At 38.9% G+C, this 16,505-nt stretch overlaps 1 protein-coding gene across 9 annotated transcripts in view; it reads right to left on the reverse strand.

Moving 5' to 3' along the window:
- The window catches only part of LOC129777510 (histone-lysine N-methyltransferase 2D), a 578,056-nt gene that overhangs the window by 321,359 nt on the left and 240,192 nt on the right, over positions 1 to 16,505 (reverse strand). The gene's annotated exons all lie outside the window — the stretch shown is intronic.

Below are 16,505 nucleotides of genomic sequence, written 5' to 3' on the forward strand. Positions count from 1 at the left end.
ATTTAGGTCAATTCATGCATTACAGTAGTGGTTATCGCCGCAAATAGTTATCAAGATTTTGCCTAATCATCTAACGGTATGCGAAGAAGTTCAGTGAGCTGGCGACATGAAGAGGCATGCAGTCCGAGCCAAAGCGTTGTATTTCTACCCGCTTTTGTAGACCGTGTTAGCAAAACGCATTCCGGAGTGTTAAAATGCATGGGGGTATAAAAAGTATTGCCGAGATTTGGAATGCCGATTTTCCTAACTTTTTGGTTTCTGAATCTGTGTTGGAAAAACTGTGTTTATCTACTCGCAGCAGTACATAAAGTACGCAGTACCTCAATCGCTGTTCAGTTACAACTGAGAAAATTTCCGAGCGGCGCTCGCTTGTATACCGATTGGTGATTTCAATAGCCTGTTTTGAAACCAATTTTAAGGCTATTGAAACAAGTTTTTGGATCAAAAAGTAACAAGTATATAACGCGTAGACATTTTATCTTTCGAATGAAGTGTTTTTCATACCATTTCGTTCAGTTGTTTAGGAGCTATTAACGCTCAAAATCTAGGTCTCCGGCGTAACGCTTTCGTTTTCGAAACTTTGATTTTACACCCCGGTATAGAAATAAAAGGCGTAGTCCTACGTCAAAAAGTGTGGGTAAGAGGGAAATGAATGACAATAAACTTCGCTAATGAAATTCTTCGCAAAGACCGTCCAACTTTGCTCCAATCCTTCCCGTTATCTTTTATCCCTCGTCTGCATTGTGTCCATTGGTTGCAGTTTTTGGAAAAATTCCGTAACGTCACAACCAAAAAAAAACCAACAAAAAAGAAAATCGAGAAAGGGATGCTAATTGGTTTTTCGGTGGGAAATAATTGCTGTTTGCTGTCGCGTTTATTTTTTGGTGCTCCGCCTTTCTCCCACCGATATCCGTTCATTGCTGTCAGTCCCGGAACCTTCCGGACGCGCTTGCCGCCAATTTTCCGAGGAATCGGAGGATTAGCGCCACAATTAATTACTGCCCACCGAAGCGCACAACATGATTGATGGCAGAGTTCGTTAAACCGGTTTAACGTTTTGTCGTGATAGCGGACGTCTGAGTTTTCGTCTGTTTGTTTTTTTTTATTGAAATATTGCTGTGAGCCAATCGCGAGCTAATGGACGGGATCTATGTGAAAGGGACCGGATGTTTTGGACGTTTATTCTCCATTGGTCCGATGAGCGAAAATTTGTACAATTTTTTTAGCTGTAGGGAAATTTTGTCATGTATGTACCAGATATAGATTTGGAGAATTTGAACCCACGGTTGTTCAATAAAAGCGTTTTACGTCATTAACAGAAGGGATGAGCTGATTATTAGATTAACCTTTGGATGTATGGCAGGCGTTCGACAAATGCTGTTCAGTAACTGATGCGATTGGGCTTTAAAGTTGCTGAAAAAATAAATGTACTTGTAAAACGTGCAGTAGAACAGCATACTGAACTCTGAAGCAGAACTAGTCTAGTCTAGTCTATCGCTAGAGACTCTTGATTTAAATTCGCAGCTGTAGTTAGAAACAAATAGCAAAGTTATAAATGATATCGTGGACATAAGTATATAGAAAGAAAAGAGCTTGAGTGTTAATATACAACTTTGAATGTCACATATTGAATCTGCTACGATTATTATTCATATTCTTCTCCTTTCAAAAATCAGCAAAAATATTCTCAGATGTCCGATGTTCCCTTGTAAAAAGGAAATCGTGAAAATATTCGATAGAAATTGAGCACTTGATAAGAACCCATTTAAAAAATGCATAAGTCATAAAGAATACTATGGATTAAAATACCTAGGGGGAAGAACATCTGGAAAGACACATTCTATCATATGACAAATCTCACAATACTCCTGAAGGCTTTATCCAGATTCAGCTAACTACCACAACAGAGCACTACCATAGTGCTGATTTTGGTTTTAGTTAAAATAAAATATAACATATTTGCCTTCATTGGTTGTGCGCTCGATTACTAAGAGATCGATCGTGAGTTCAAAACTGAGAGCCCTCAATTGATCATCTTTGTGTTGTTATAGAATGACTACGTCCACGCAGCAATCATCAGCGATGGAGATCGATTCACCTCTCTTCATCCATACAAGCTCTGCTGTGCAATAAAGATTGGGCTGTTTTGCTATTAATAATATAACAATGATCATAACAACTGTCTCCGCTGTCCGATCTAACTGACCAATGAAAATGTTAATGTAGAAAATGCTAATAAGCCCAAGAAATAAACAAATAGGATGAAAAAATTTAGTTGTCTAATGTCCAGTAAATGGCATTAACCTTTTGATCAAATTGGTTTTGACACATGAAATTAATACTTTATACTTTATATTATGAAACTGGATAAATTTATTCTTTATATTTGAGTTATTAATGCCTTCAATGCTAAATGGCAGTAAGCAGCATGGTAAGTGCCTAATATAAACATTGATCTCTGTTGATTGGTACTTGTAAGTTCTACCGTATGTATATCAATGGCAATGATTTGACTGTTGGTATAAAAAATATTAAATATTGATATTGCGACTCTGGATTTAATAGAAATTCAAAAAACTGGGTCACTTCAATTGTGGCTGTTTTTGCAAAAAAAAAGCGGCTTTCAGAAAGAATTCAGCCTTGAGATCCACTTTGAACCAACTACGAAAGTGTGACTAAGATCAATTCCAATAATCAATGTTCAATCATTCCATGTTAATCTGATGAGAATTATGAATCCTAGACTTAGAAAGTCTCTGAATTCTTCGTTTATGTTTTGGGTGAATTCGATACTCCAGATATTCAAGGTTATTCCTACATACAGCCATTCCATGCCGAACCGATATAATGATTCTCTGATTTTCGGGGAAAGTGGTAGATATGTTCCATATCGAAAAATATCCTATATTCTTATCGAAAAATAAAAAAACCCGTATTTTTTTAATTTGTCACTAGCTGACCCGGCAAACTTCGTCCCGCCCAAAATTGGTTTTTTGTTATCAAAACCTTCAAACATTCACGTTTTCTTATTATGAGCAAGTTGGGTCCAATCGCAGAACTGTTCATTGATTGATATTCTAATCGACCCCGTTGAATTTTGTAAGGCAGCTCCCCCTTAGAGAGTGGAGTGTCTAACCACTGTAAAACATTTATTGCACCCTAAAACCTTCACATGCCAAATTTGGTTTCATTTGCTTGATTGATTCTCGAGTTATGCAGAAATTTGAGTTTCATTTGTATGGCAGCCCCTCCATAGAGAGCGGGGTGGAGAGTCTAACCACCATAGAAACATTTATTGCACCCTAAAACATTCACATGCCAAATTTGGTTTCATTTGCTTTATTAATTCTTGCGTAATGCAGAAATTTATGTTTCATCTGTATGGCAGCCCCCCATAAGAGAAAAGGGAGAAGTATCTAACCACCGTAAAAACATTTATCGCACCCTAAACCTCCACATGGATTTTCTGTTGTCGTTCTGTGTTATTTGAGATGTTTCGTTCTGCGTTGGAGATGTAATTTTGTTAATTTTGTTAATACTGAAAAATCACATGGATATTAAAGAAGATCAGTATTTCAGTTTCAGTGCAGCAAGCAATCAACAGTACATGTTAATGCTTAGAATTAATTTGACAATGACGAAGACAAATTGCTTCTCGAATCATTCGCGCTCCTCACCCAGTGAATTTATTCATTTATCGGTCCTTTTCATTACTATCAAATATTTATATCAAGGAGTTTTATTATAATATTTATTTAATGTTGTTCTTGCCGGTAATAGTTTCGTAGTTTTATGTTAATAATGCGGTTGTATATCCCTGACATCACCCTTCATTATTATTTTTGCGGCCCGCGACATCATGACTAACACGCGTTTGTGACCCCTATAAAAAAGGTTAAGTACCGCTGTATTAAACTATTAGATCCAAAGAGCCACATTAGGCTACTATATACCATGTTAACAAAAATCATTCAGTATTTCTTACTTCTGTCATGTTTATCTTCAGCCGGCCCAACTCCTTCAGAAATATCTAACGGACCGAGACCAGGTCAGATTAGGTCATAATTCTTGATGAAAGCGGCAACTTCCGGGAGGCACTTCGGACTGTACATTTCTCCGTTCACCGCAAGCTCCAGAGGAACGAATAGCGGCTTGGACATTCCTTTCTCACTGATCGTCAGCCCCAGAAGGACCATCATTGAGAATTTGTTGTTGGAGATATATTTGCCGTCCAACGTCAGGTAGGTCCCGTAATCCATTATGACCGTAGCGCTTCTCCGGAACGATGTGTTTCACCAGTACCTTTTTATTTATTTTGGCTTAACGTCTTTACAACATGTCATGATTCACAATTTTTCTTGTGTATCGTTCGTTGCTTGGTGTTTTAGTGGTACGGCTTGCAAGGCCTGTGACCAACCTCACTATCTCGCAAGAGGACCATCGTGATACTGCTGCTTTACGTCCCGAGTACCACCAGGACTGGGCAAAGACGCTTATAGCGGCGTCAAATCGCTTAGAGGAGCTGTTTCCGGGTTTTTGTGGCTTTTATTGGGGAATGGCAATACCCAATATGCTCATTCCACCACACCCTAGACAGTTCCCCTTTACCAGTGCAAGCTAGAAAAACGATCTATGACGATAGAATTTCTGACCCGAACGGGAATCGAACCCGAAGCCCCCATCTTGGCAAGCGCAACGCTTACCCATAGGCCATGGGGACCACTTCACCAGTACCTGTAGCCACTCATTCTGGGTGATGGCCTGCTGCTCAGACAAGGCCGGTCTCGAATGACACTTCGGCAAAAAACAATGTTCATTTTAGCCAGGTACTTCTTCACCGTTAGGCCGGTAGCTTCGACCTCCCGGCCCAAGACGTAGAAAGATGAGGCAACCTTGCTCTCGGTTCATCTCTTTAGCTTCTGCTGTACACTACGGTCGCGTAGTACCGTCGGGCAGCCGGATCCAGGCTTCCATTCGACGCTCTCGCCTTTCTCCAGAGGGGAGGGGATCTTGTGAATACCGAATCGGCCGTATGCGGCGGACACGAAGTGCCTCGTGCTGTGAAACTTTTCCGCTTCTAGGTGGAGCTGACAGTACAAACAGAACATCGTTGTTTGACCGCAAATCAACTGATAAGGGCGTCTATCTGTTTTTGTAGAAGTCTTAATAAACGTACAATCTAAGGAAGATTTGTACCATTGAATTATCTTTTTTAGTTTTTTTTTTCATTGTCATCCGGAATTAGCACTTTTTTAATACGAACGTTAAACCACAATTTACGTTAAAAATCTGCTAAATTCGCAGGAGTTGTTCGAATGCCAGTCTTTCCACTAGTTGTTCAGCACATTAATTAAAAAAAAAAAAACAAAATGTTTTGTAAAGTGGCACTTGTTTAACTAGCGCAAAATAGCAGTTGCAACTGTTTGGCCATTTTTATTAGTGAAAAAGTAAAATAGTAAAATTGGTGTACCATATCATGTACCGAAGCTTTCAATATGTTTTTGTTATATGAGTAATATTTTCCCCCATAACAAAACGCCGTATTTTCGGAAGATTTTTTTTGTTTGAAAATATGTATTTGCTAAAGCCTTCTGTGGACGAAAAAGTCATCCAAAACTAATGCATTTAAATTTCCCAGACATCTCTATAGTTACCCGAAAACATTCGTTTGATATACTGGTTCTAATAAAGTCAATCACTATCGATTTATCAACAATTCATACCTATCAATTCAAATAATCCTAGTTTTCTTGGAAGATATATACCATGCGTTATAACAAAAAATAAAGTAGATGATAGATACAACTGCAAAGAGTTACGTTGATAGAAATATCCTGCCAATCGATAAAAGTTTATTTTTACATTTTCAATCAGTGATTGATAGTTATAGTTTGATAGTACCAGAGTGCTAGCGTTCCCCTCACCAAAGTTATTGCATCACTCTTTTCTCGAACAATTCTCAACTACCTCGGTGGTCACAGCTGCTGGGATGATTTGTAATCAAAGATTGTCAGACACTTTCCACCGAAAGCCTTGAATCATCCTGTCAAACTCGCCTGCGAATCATTTATATCTATCCTTCGCGTCAGAGGGCGACGGATCTTATCTTTGTTCCCATTTGTCATTCGGCTTTGTTTCACGCCATTCTGTGTGTGTGTGTTTGTGTCTGTGTGCGTACCAGAAAGAGCGCGTGTTTCACTGGAACAAAGTTTCCCGCCCGGAACAAAGGAAAAGAAAGGCCGGATAGTTTTTCATTCCCGAAGGGTATCCATCCACTTCAAAGAGATCATCTTGTTTTCAACGGTTTGCCGGTGCAGCAAACCGAAACAGTAGCATCAGGCAACGGCTAGAATAACAGGAAAAGCTTCCTGTCGGTGCCGGTGTCGCACAATCGGGAAGCATTTTCGCCCCCGTTTCGGTTATGGGTGAAACTGTAAGCCACCCACCCGGTAAACTTGAAGTCAGTTGAAATGCAATCAAATCGAAATCCCACGGTGTCTTATTTTTTTGCTTGTTGTGCAAACGAGATTATTTCTTCGCAATTAAGTCAGTAGCTTTCGGGAATTGCATCCATTTGACACCAGAGCTTGGTTGATAAGATCGTTCCAAGTTCGACCCTCTGTGGAACTATTCTTTTTCATCCCACCCATCAGAAGAGTCCCCCAATGAGTGTCTAATCTAATACAGAACCATTCTAAGCTCTCAAGCTTGCAGCCGAGCATGATTCAAACTTCTTCCAGCCGCCCGGGGGGAGGACTGAAAAAAAACTTTTGTCGCGATTCTCTGGCGCCAGCGAAGAAAAACGAAACTGTTCACAACAAAACATGAACAACGACAAAAACAACTTCTGCCATAAATCTTGGAATTTTGCCTCATTACATGCGCAGTCACAGCCCTCGGAATCGGTAGGCAGTCACCTTCAATTTCCAACAGATGTCGCCCCCGTGAAGTAATCTAATTGCTGTCGGAATAGAGACGGTAAGCTCTACCGCTGAGCTGCCATTGCCATTGGGTGTGTGGGTGTGTGTTTTGGTTGGTGACAGTCACTTGCTTCGCTGCTGCTGATGCTGATGCTGCTGCGGCTCTTGTGAAGGCATTTATAAGTTACTCCTCTGTGCCCTGCGCTGTTGTTTTCCCATCCTCGCAGTGCTTACCGTGAGCCGGTGTGTTATCACCCAGAGAGAGTGGAGTAAACATGATTGATAATGCAATAATGGCTGTGTTCGTCGTGCGTAGCGTTCGAGATTAATTCACTTAGTTGGTTCCCTTCGGTACACAGTGGCAGGAAACTGAGAAAAATCGGAAAAAAGTTCTTTGTTAAATGTAGTGGAACTATACAGCTATCACTAGAAACTGATTTTGAAGTATCTTATCACAAAAATATATCGTGAAATGAAAATTACGAATATTTTCATACTAAATTCGATATTCAAAAAGTTGACTTGAAATATTCAAAAAATGATGCATTATTAACATTCCTATACTCGCGTATAGGTCTGATAGACCGAGCATCAATGAGGTGGCTGAATTAAATGTCTATTGAAACTGAATGAAGTTAAAGTAAAAATATTTTCTGGAGTTTTCTCACTCAATTATAACTTTTTCTTTGAATAAATACTTTGAATAACACAGAGACGCGCACAGTCCAGAGTACACAAATTATGATTATTTTTCGCGCGAGTATACCGCGATACCCGTTCTACGCATAGTTGTCCCAGGTTACTTTTTGACAATTTTCACATTTCTTCATAAAACGATTCCTAGTCTTCCGAAAAAAAAAACACAAAAAAAGTTATAGTTTGTTCCCAGCTTTAAAAAAAACAACATCAAGTTCAATTGTCCCATGTTCATAACTGTCGCAACATATGCTTTTTTTGTAAATCTATATCAAATAAATCGGTTCAAGTACTAGAATTTTATGTTACGCTTTCAGCAGGGCTAATGCACTCATTTCTGGTTTGGAAGAACGAACTAAATCTCAAACAAATAAAAACAAAAGTTTAACAGAACACGTGTACACCTTGCTAGCGATTGCCTAATAACAATGAGATTTATATTCGGCAAAGTATTGCAGATCACTCCCTTCTTCATAAAACGATGTTTTTATACATAATCTTTCGGACACAACACAAAAAAAACTCATTGTTTGTTCCCAGTACAGGTCGGATTTACAATTTCACTTTCAACGTTAATTTTAGAATCCAATACATAATCGAATCACAAAAAAAAACTATTTTTCTATTAATGTTTGACATTCATACCGTTCTGAATCATATTTCGGACGCTTAAGGCATATGATGCAGAAAACAGATCTAAGCTTTATGCGCAGGTATTATTTGGTTGATTTATTTCAATCAATTCGTTCAATATGCTTTTAAGCTTTCCACTTTGGTACCTATTTGATTGAAAACATACAGATTGAATTCAAAATTACATTACACTTGATTATATTTTATGATCAACTGCGAACCACTTACCAAGCAATCACAGTGAACTGTTAACGATGATGAGAACTGATGAATACGGGAGAAATTTAAATATTTATGAACGGGCAAATTCTACGTGCTCACACTAAGCAAACGTCAAACACAAACGATAATGAGTACTGTTGTCAGACTTTTGCCGATTTTGTTATAATTCGAATGTTGTTCTCATATGAAATGATAGTGAAACCAAAGGATTACTCTAAAGAAGCAATTGTGATATTAATTTTGTATTTATATCATCTGTGCATTAATCATTTCAAGATATTAGAAAGTGTCCGAAATATGATGCTGTTCGAAATATGGTTCAGAACGGTACATTAATGAAAAAATTGTTTTCTTGAAATTCGATTATGTATAGGATTTGAAAATAATTGTTGAAAAAAAAGGTCGACTATATATAATCGAGTCCGACCAGTATTTCAAAAAACGACATCAAGTTCAATTGCCCCATGTTGATATTTTAGGCATAACTGTCCCACCATGAGATTTTAAGCCTGTAACCAAGATCGATTGATTCAAATGAGGGAATCTTTTCACATTTCATTAAACAACAGTTCTCTGCCTATAAAAAAACCCAGTGTATTGCTAAACCGAAATGCTTAAAGCTTCTGGTAGACAAATATACTAGAAAACTTTGAATGCGTTTTTCTCAGTTGCTGAGTTATTTTTGATTACATACGCGTGCGCGGTTGAGTTTTTTAAAAAAACAACTTTATTGGTAACCACTACTTTACAGTCACTAGATCGTCACGAGAAAGAGGCAGAGCACTGCAAGTGCTCACCTTTTATTACGATAAAGTGTCTACTCAGCTTATTTGCCTAATGACGCGCCGTTTTGGCGCGAGCTTGTCCTATTGGCTAGTTTCTGCTTAACATAATCCCTAACGGCTCCCTCCTCTAGCGAAAAGTCGTCCTCGGCTTTTGAATTATTATATTTGTGGTACCATTACTGTTTTCTGTTGTGAATCCGTGTCCGTGTCCGGGTTGTCTTCGTCCTTAAATCGTTTCGGTGTGTCTTCAGGGATGAATAGGGTAGTCTTCTTCGGGATGCGTACTCCAAGGGTCCAGGCTACGGCGAGTCCGATAATGATTATTGTTATTATAGAAAGTGAACCGGATGATAGCCACTTAAGTAGATGTAGGTTCACATGAAGATTATTTGTTGTTAAGTTTAGATGATTAATGTGGTTCCGTTGCTCTGTGTTCAAATGCTGTAAGTACTCCAAAGGTATACGGTCCATTAACTTAGTTGAAGTTACCTTTAATCCAGTCGTGGGAATGAATGGTTTCGAAGGAATTTCTATTTCCTTGTTGAAGTATTCCTCGTTATTCAATCTAATAGAGCAGTTTGATATTTGAATGAGGTATGATCCCTCTAATCGTTGGTTGTGTGCTGAACAATTGGAGCGGATCGTCATGTTGACTTGATTTACCACGATATTGAAGTCGTCGACCTTTTTGACAAAGTTTTGGCCGTATGTTTTCTCCATCGGGCATTGGGATGGTTCTCCATTAAAGAGCTGCTCAATACAGCTGTCCGGTGCTTCTAACTGCTGATTCAAGCATACATGTAAATTTCTGGTTTTTGGACATGGTATCTCCGATGAAAATGAATTTGGACCCTTCAGATAGTACTTGGATTTTAGGTGAATACGTGTGCTATTCGAAATCATTGGTTCAATGTAGTATAATGTGAACGCATCGCTCGTAACCTTTGGAATTTTGAACACGTAGACTATGGAATGTTGCGAGTACATAACGTATGCGCTGGCTATGTCGAGGATATTATCTATGGTGTCTGATCCTAGGCCGTTGTCCTGTAGCGTATGCTGCGCTGCTGTTAGTTCTTGTAGACTGATGAGCCGACTACTGGGTATGCTAAGCCTGGCTAGGGAAATTGCTTCTTCTATAATTTCTATTTGGTGGGAGAGTTCATCTAAGTTGAATAAGAGGTTTACAGAATCAAGCCCTTCTATAGCTTTGTTTACTAGGTTATTAGAATTTGCAATCATTATGTTGATAGTTTTTGTAAGTTTTGAAATCCTTTCTTCAAAGTCATGGTTAATTTTGATTTGTTTGTCGTTTTGATCTATAAGAGCATTTGTGGTAGTATTTATGATTCTAAGATCTTCCGCGTCGGGACTGCCTGACACGTATTTCCATATTTTACCTATTGTTTCCCACCTTCTTACTCTGTGTGGTTTGATTTTCCAGAATGTTTGATAGAGTTTGCTTATTTTCACTTGAATAAGGGAACTGAGTAGATGTTTGTTAACTATTTTTTCTTCCGCGTCTATTCTTAGTTTTTGTATCGTATTTTCGATTTCGTTTAGATCTATTTTATGCAGAATTCTAATGTGTCTATTGCTGATTTTCGCCGCTCCTAAAGGGATAATGGCAACGGGGCTTTGCCTTAAGTCGTGGATTAGTAAAGTCGAAAGTCCTTCTGTCGCCAGGATACATAGTCTGTAAATGAATTTTGAAAAGGTCTTTGTCAGGATTGAGTAGTCTTTGATAGGATTCGTTTCAACAAGATCCGTTTAAGTCTCTCTTTTGATATTTCTTTTGTGTACTTTGATGTCTGTCTCGTCCGTTATGGTTCGGTCTGTTTGATTTTTTATTGTCACCCTTCGGTATCTGGGGGTGTACGGTGTAGGTTTCGCCTTACCTTTCACCAAAGCCTCTGGGTTTTCTATAATTTTGAATTCTTCAAATGAAACTAAAGGAATTTTCGAATTATGAGCGTTTGCATTCTGCGTAATATTATCTTTAGCCGTTTGGATTTCTTTTTGTTTACTAAGATTGATTTCGTCAATGTTTAGCGACGAGAAGTTACCAAAAATGATTTCTCTGGGGGATAATTTTGTCACAGAATGTTTCACGTCATTGTATAAGGCGGTGATGATAGAGAGGCCTTCGTAGAGGGTATGGTTTCTCACCTTTTTCTGATTTGCCATATACATTTCTAATAACGTATTGTGGAATCGTTCGATGATTCCGTTACTATTGCTACTGCTTGCAAAGTGCAGTGCGCATCCGTGTTTTTCTAGAAAGGTTTTAAATTTCGCACTTCTAAATGAAGTTGCTTGATCACAGGTGATCAGCTTAGGTATTCCAAAGATTTTAAAATATTTGATTAGCACTTCGATCAATTCATCTGCCGTTTCATTTTTGATTTTGAAGATCTGTCCGAATTTTGAAAATGAATCTATGAGTGTGAGGAATTTTTCTCCTTCTTTAACATAGACGTCGATGTAAATGTTCTCCAATGGTTTTTCATAAATGCGTCGAATAATGGGGATTTTGAATGGTCTTCGCTCGTATTTAGCGAATTTGCATTCCTCGCAATTTTTTGCAAATGATTTGATCTTGGAAATCATACCAGGGAAATATACCGATTTCTGAATTTCTTCGTGCGTAAGTCTCCAATTTCTGTGATTGAAATTGTGACTTTTCTTGATGAAGTCCAGTTGGTCGGCGTCGGAAATGAGGTCTGGCAATTTCAGATTGCAAAACTGAACCTTCATACCAGAGCGGAAATGTGTTTTGAGGATTTTAGAACAGGATGAGATAATGGGGGGAGATGCGAAGATGCCATTGTTCACTCCGGGGTCCAGGGTGTCCTTCAATATACGAAGGAGTTGCTCGTCATCGTAGTTTTCCTGGTGGAATATATGCCTGTTTTGTCCTGGAAAAACACTAAATAATATATGAGGGCTTTTGGTTTGATCTTTGGTTACTCTAAGGATAATTTGATTCCGAAATTTGTTTATAATTTCAGGTCCGTATAGAGGGTTATTTTCGTAAAATTCATTTTCCAAAACGATTTGACTATTTGTTTCCAAACGGGGAATTCGCGATAGTCCGTCAGCTACCACGTTCTGTTTACCCTTCTTGTAGATAAGTTTAAAGTCAAATTGCTCTAAGTAAAGCCGTTGTCGCGTCACACGTCCCGTTGCGTCTGTTAGTTTTAGTTCTTTCGTCAATGGTTCGTGGTCAGTATAAATGGTAAAAGTCCGTCCGTAAAGATAGGGTCTAAACGTTTGAGCCGCGAAATATATCGCAAGCAATTCTTTTGACGTTGCCGAATAATTTTCTTCGGCTTTAGATAGAGTCCGGGAAAGATAGGCTATTGGCCTTTCTTTTCCGTCCACTAGTTGCGAGAGAACAGCTCCGATCGCTACATTTGAGGCATCCGTCGTTAGGATAAAAGGTTCATCAAAATTCGGGTACGCCAATATAAGATCAGATGTCATAATATTTTTTAATTCTGAGAATGCTCTCTCATAGTCAGCTGTTATTTCAAAAACTTTATTCTTTCCTCTTAGTTTAGATGTCATTGGTTTTGCCATATGTGCGAAGCGAGGGATAAATCGTCTATAATAGCCGATTGTTCCCAAAAATGATTTAAGTTCTTTTTGAGTTTTTGGTAACGGCCATGATCGTACAGCTTCGACTTTTCTTGGGTTGGGTTTTACCCCTTCCGTCGTTACCACATGACCCAGAAATTCTACCTCCTTTCTCAAGAACTCTGATTTGTCGCATTGAATTTTAAGGTTCGCTTCATTCAAAGTTTGAAGCACTTTCGAAATATCTTCTAGATGTGTCTGTAAGGACGTTGAATAGATGATAATATCATCCATATAGACGAAGCATCGCACCCCTAAATGTTTCCTTAAGACTGAGTCCATTAGTCGCTGGAAAGTGGCGGGGGCGTTTTTCAGCCCGAAAGGCATTCTTAAAAATTCATATTTCCCATTGTCGACATTGAATGCCGTCTTTGGGATGTCCACGGGATCCACTTCAATTTGATGGAATCCACTGGCCAGGTCGAGCACAGAAAAATATTGTGCTTTTCCAAGACGGTCCAATATTTCGCTAATTTCCGGTATTGGATACCGGTCAGCTGGAGTTATTTGGTTCAGTTTTCGGTAGTCGATCACGACACGGAATTTCTTGGTACCTGAGTTATCAGCCTTCTTGGGCACCACCCAGATGGGAGAAGTCCAAGCTGATGCTGACTCTCGTATGATGCCTGTATCTAAGAGTTTTTGAATTTGGTCCCCAACTATCTCTCGCAAGTGATAGGGGTATTTGTAAGTCTTCTGGTGTATGGGATTATTTTCCGTGGTTGATATTTTATGTTTTATCTGATGAGTGAAAGCCAATTTTTGACCATCTTTAAAAAAGACGTTCTTGAATGGCCGCAAAGTTTTGGCAAGAAGCCTGATCTCCTCTTTATTGAGGTGGTCGGCAGGAAAATTGAGGGTTTCTTTTGCGTGATCGGTGTTCAATAAGAAGTTCCCGTTTTCGAATGGTTTTATTGATTGGTGTTTTGCTGAACCTTGTGTATGAATGTGTACGGTTGCTTCATTATTGTTGGACATATAAAGTCCTGGTTGGATAGAAATGGTTGGTGTTAGGTTTAATTCGTTGTCAATTAAAAAGGATCCGTCCTTTGCAGTTTTGATTTTCATAAACGATTCAAAATTCTCATGAAAGTTTGTGGATAACGGAAAATATTTGTAAAATCGAAACGCTGATTCTCCAATGATTAGTTCATGAGTTTCTGTGTTTATAATTGCTTTCAAGGCCGCTAAATTTTCATAGCCTATCAGCCCATCGAAATATTTGTGAAATTTGAAGGCATAAAAAGGTAGTTTCTTTTTGGTTGCCTCTGGGAAAAGATTGATGCAAACCATTTTGTCGAGGAGAAATTTCCCGTCCTTATTGGAGACTATGGCAGTGTGTTTAGCTGTGCGAGGTTTTTCTATGTGCTCGGGACTAATATATGACTTATTCGCCCCGGTGTCTATCAATATTTTAATTGTTTTTTGGTTTGCGGTAAACTTTATGTACGGAATGAAATTTAGGTCAGCTGATTTGACGCGTGGCCGTCCTGAAAATTTACTTCCTCGGGCTCGCTATCACTATCAGTTTCTTTGTCTTTGTTTGAAACTATACGAGGGCTTCCTCGCTTCCGCATTTTGGTTTAACAAGACTGCTTGATAAGCGTCTTCCAACGTGGCGGGTTTTGATAGGCGAATAATGGAGGCAAGCGGTTCGCCGATGTTATCCAAGTATTTTGTTATAGTTAGCATGTCGATAATTTCTGACACTGAGACGGGGTTCAATTGTATGTTAGTCTTAATCTTTGTGTTCAGTTCCTTCATGTCGGTAAAAAACTTTATTTGGCTCTTATCGCCTCTTCTTGAATTGAAGAGAAGCGATAAGTTGGTGCTCAGATCTCTCTGATCACCGTAGTTTAGAATCAATATTCGTTTGATTTCTGTGATTTGATTGGGGTTGCCGTTCGCACAGAGAATGGTGCGGGCTTCCCCTTTTACTTTGTTTTTAATGGCTCTTAGGTAAATTTGATTGATTGTGTCTGGGAGGCCATTCTCCCCCTTGACGCTAAAGGTATCGAAGATTTCATCTAATTCCTCGATCCATGCATGTAATTCTTTTTTGCAGCCCGAGAACTCAGACATATTTTTAATGGGATCAGGTATCCGATAGGCATCCTGTCCCTGCCTTAGCTGTGCTTGCAACTGCGCCACGGTGGCTTGCAGTTGCTGCACGCTCGAGTTAGTGTTTCTATTTAATTTTTCGGTGAGCGCTGCCACCGTATCTTTAATTTGCTCTAACTCGGTCGATCCCGATCTGGTTTCAGGCATTTTTTATGGTTTTATTTAAAAGCTTCAGTACTTACAACAGTAGCCGTTCCAGCTTGCAAGCGGATCAAGATGAGTTCGTCTAAGAGGGGTGTCGTCGCTTTTCCAAGAAGAGTCTTCTGAATATTGCAGAGCGTGACCCTTTCCAGAGCAGTTTCACTTGATCACTTTTTTCTTTTACACTCGCGCTGGCATCCCACTTCTGACACCAGTTATTACATACGCGTGCGCGGTTGAGTTTTTAAAAAAACAACTTTATTGGTAACCACTACTTTACAGTCACTAGATCGTCACGAGAAAGAGGCAGAGCACTGCAAGTGCTCACCTTTTATTACGATAAAGTGTCTACTCAGCTTATTTGCCTAATGACGCGCCGTTTTGGCGCGAGCTTGTCCTATTGGCTAGTTTCTGCTTAACATAATCCCTAACGCTGATTGTGGAAAATTGGACAACTATGCGTAGAACGGCAGTATAGAGGTGTTAACAAAGTTTTTCCAAGTGTTTCCAAGTGTTATGTCAAATTATTCGAATGGATGTACTTTTTCACTCTTATAGCATGATTACACATTAAGGATAAATACACTGATATAGGGAGAGCAAAAAAATATCATATTAAATTAGTTGACATTTGATTTTCAATAGAATATTAAAATACTATCTCCGCTGATTCACGGGTTCTAACAACGCTCAAGATATTCTTTAGTATTTATAGTATTTTTATTAAGAGGATCTGATATAAATTCTGGGCAAATTCCGCCTCAACGGTGATACGATCAAAAAGAAGAGAAAAATGCTATGACGCGCAATCGCACCTCACCACTGATTAAAGTCAAACAGCTGTATGATTTGCTAAGTTTACGTTTAGTACAAGCCGTGGTGTTCGAAATCTGTAAAGCGGAAGTATTTGTTTGAAGATCTAATCAGGTTCATAAACGTATGGAAAGGGAATACCCAGTGAAAATTGATGTTTGTTTGTTTCTAACAAAATGAAGCTATTTTCGGTTACCAGGAGGCAACTTTTTGAGTTCCTTCGGGAGAAAATGAACTACCAGGGCTTCGCAGAATAAAAAAACATATTATAGAGCATATGCCGGCTAAGCTGCTCGAAGTTTGTCCCGCAAAATATGATTTGGGAGCTTCAGTCGTTCAAAGTGGGAAAAATATGACGGACTAATGTTGGAATCGACATTACGGTCGAAAAGACAGAAAACAGAAACGCTTCGAGAGAAGCACCCTTTTGTTGAACTTTTGTATACCGCTGCTACTAAACTCAAAGTGGATGGTGAGCACGGCTGCCATAATAAAATCTGTGTTTTTGGTTTGAAAAAACATTTTATATTAGTTT

The sequence above is a fragment of the Toxorhynchites rutilus genome, chromosome 3, assembly GCF_029784135.1.
Source record: "Toxorhynchites rutilus septentrionalis strain SRP chromosome 3, ASM2978413v1, whole genome shotgun sequence".
NCBI classification, from domain to species: domain Eukaryota; kingdom Metazoa; phylum Arthropoda; class Insecta; order Diptera; family Culicidae; genus Toxorhynchites; species Toxorhynchites rutilus.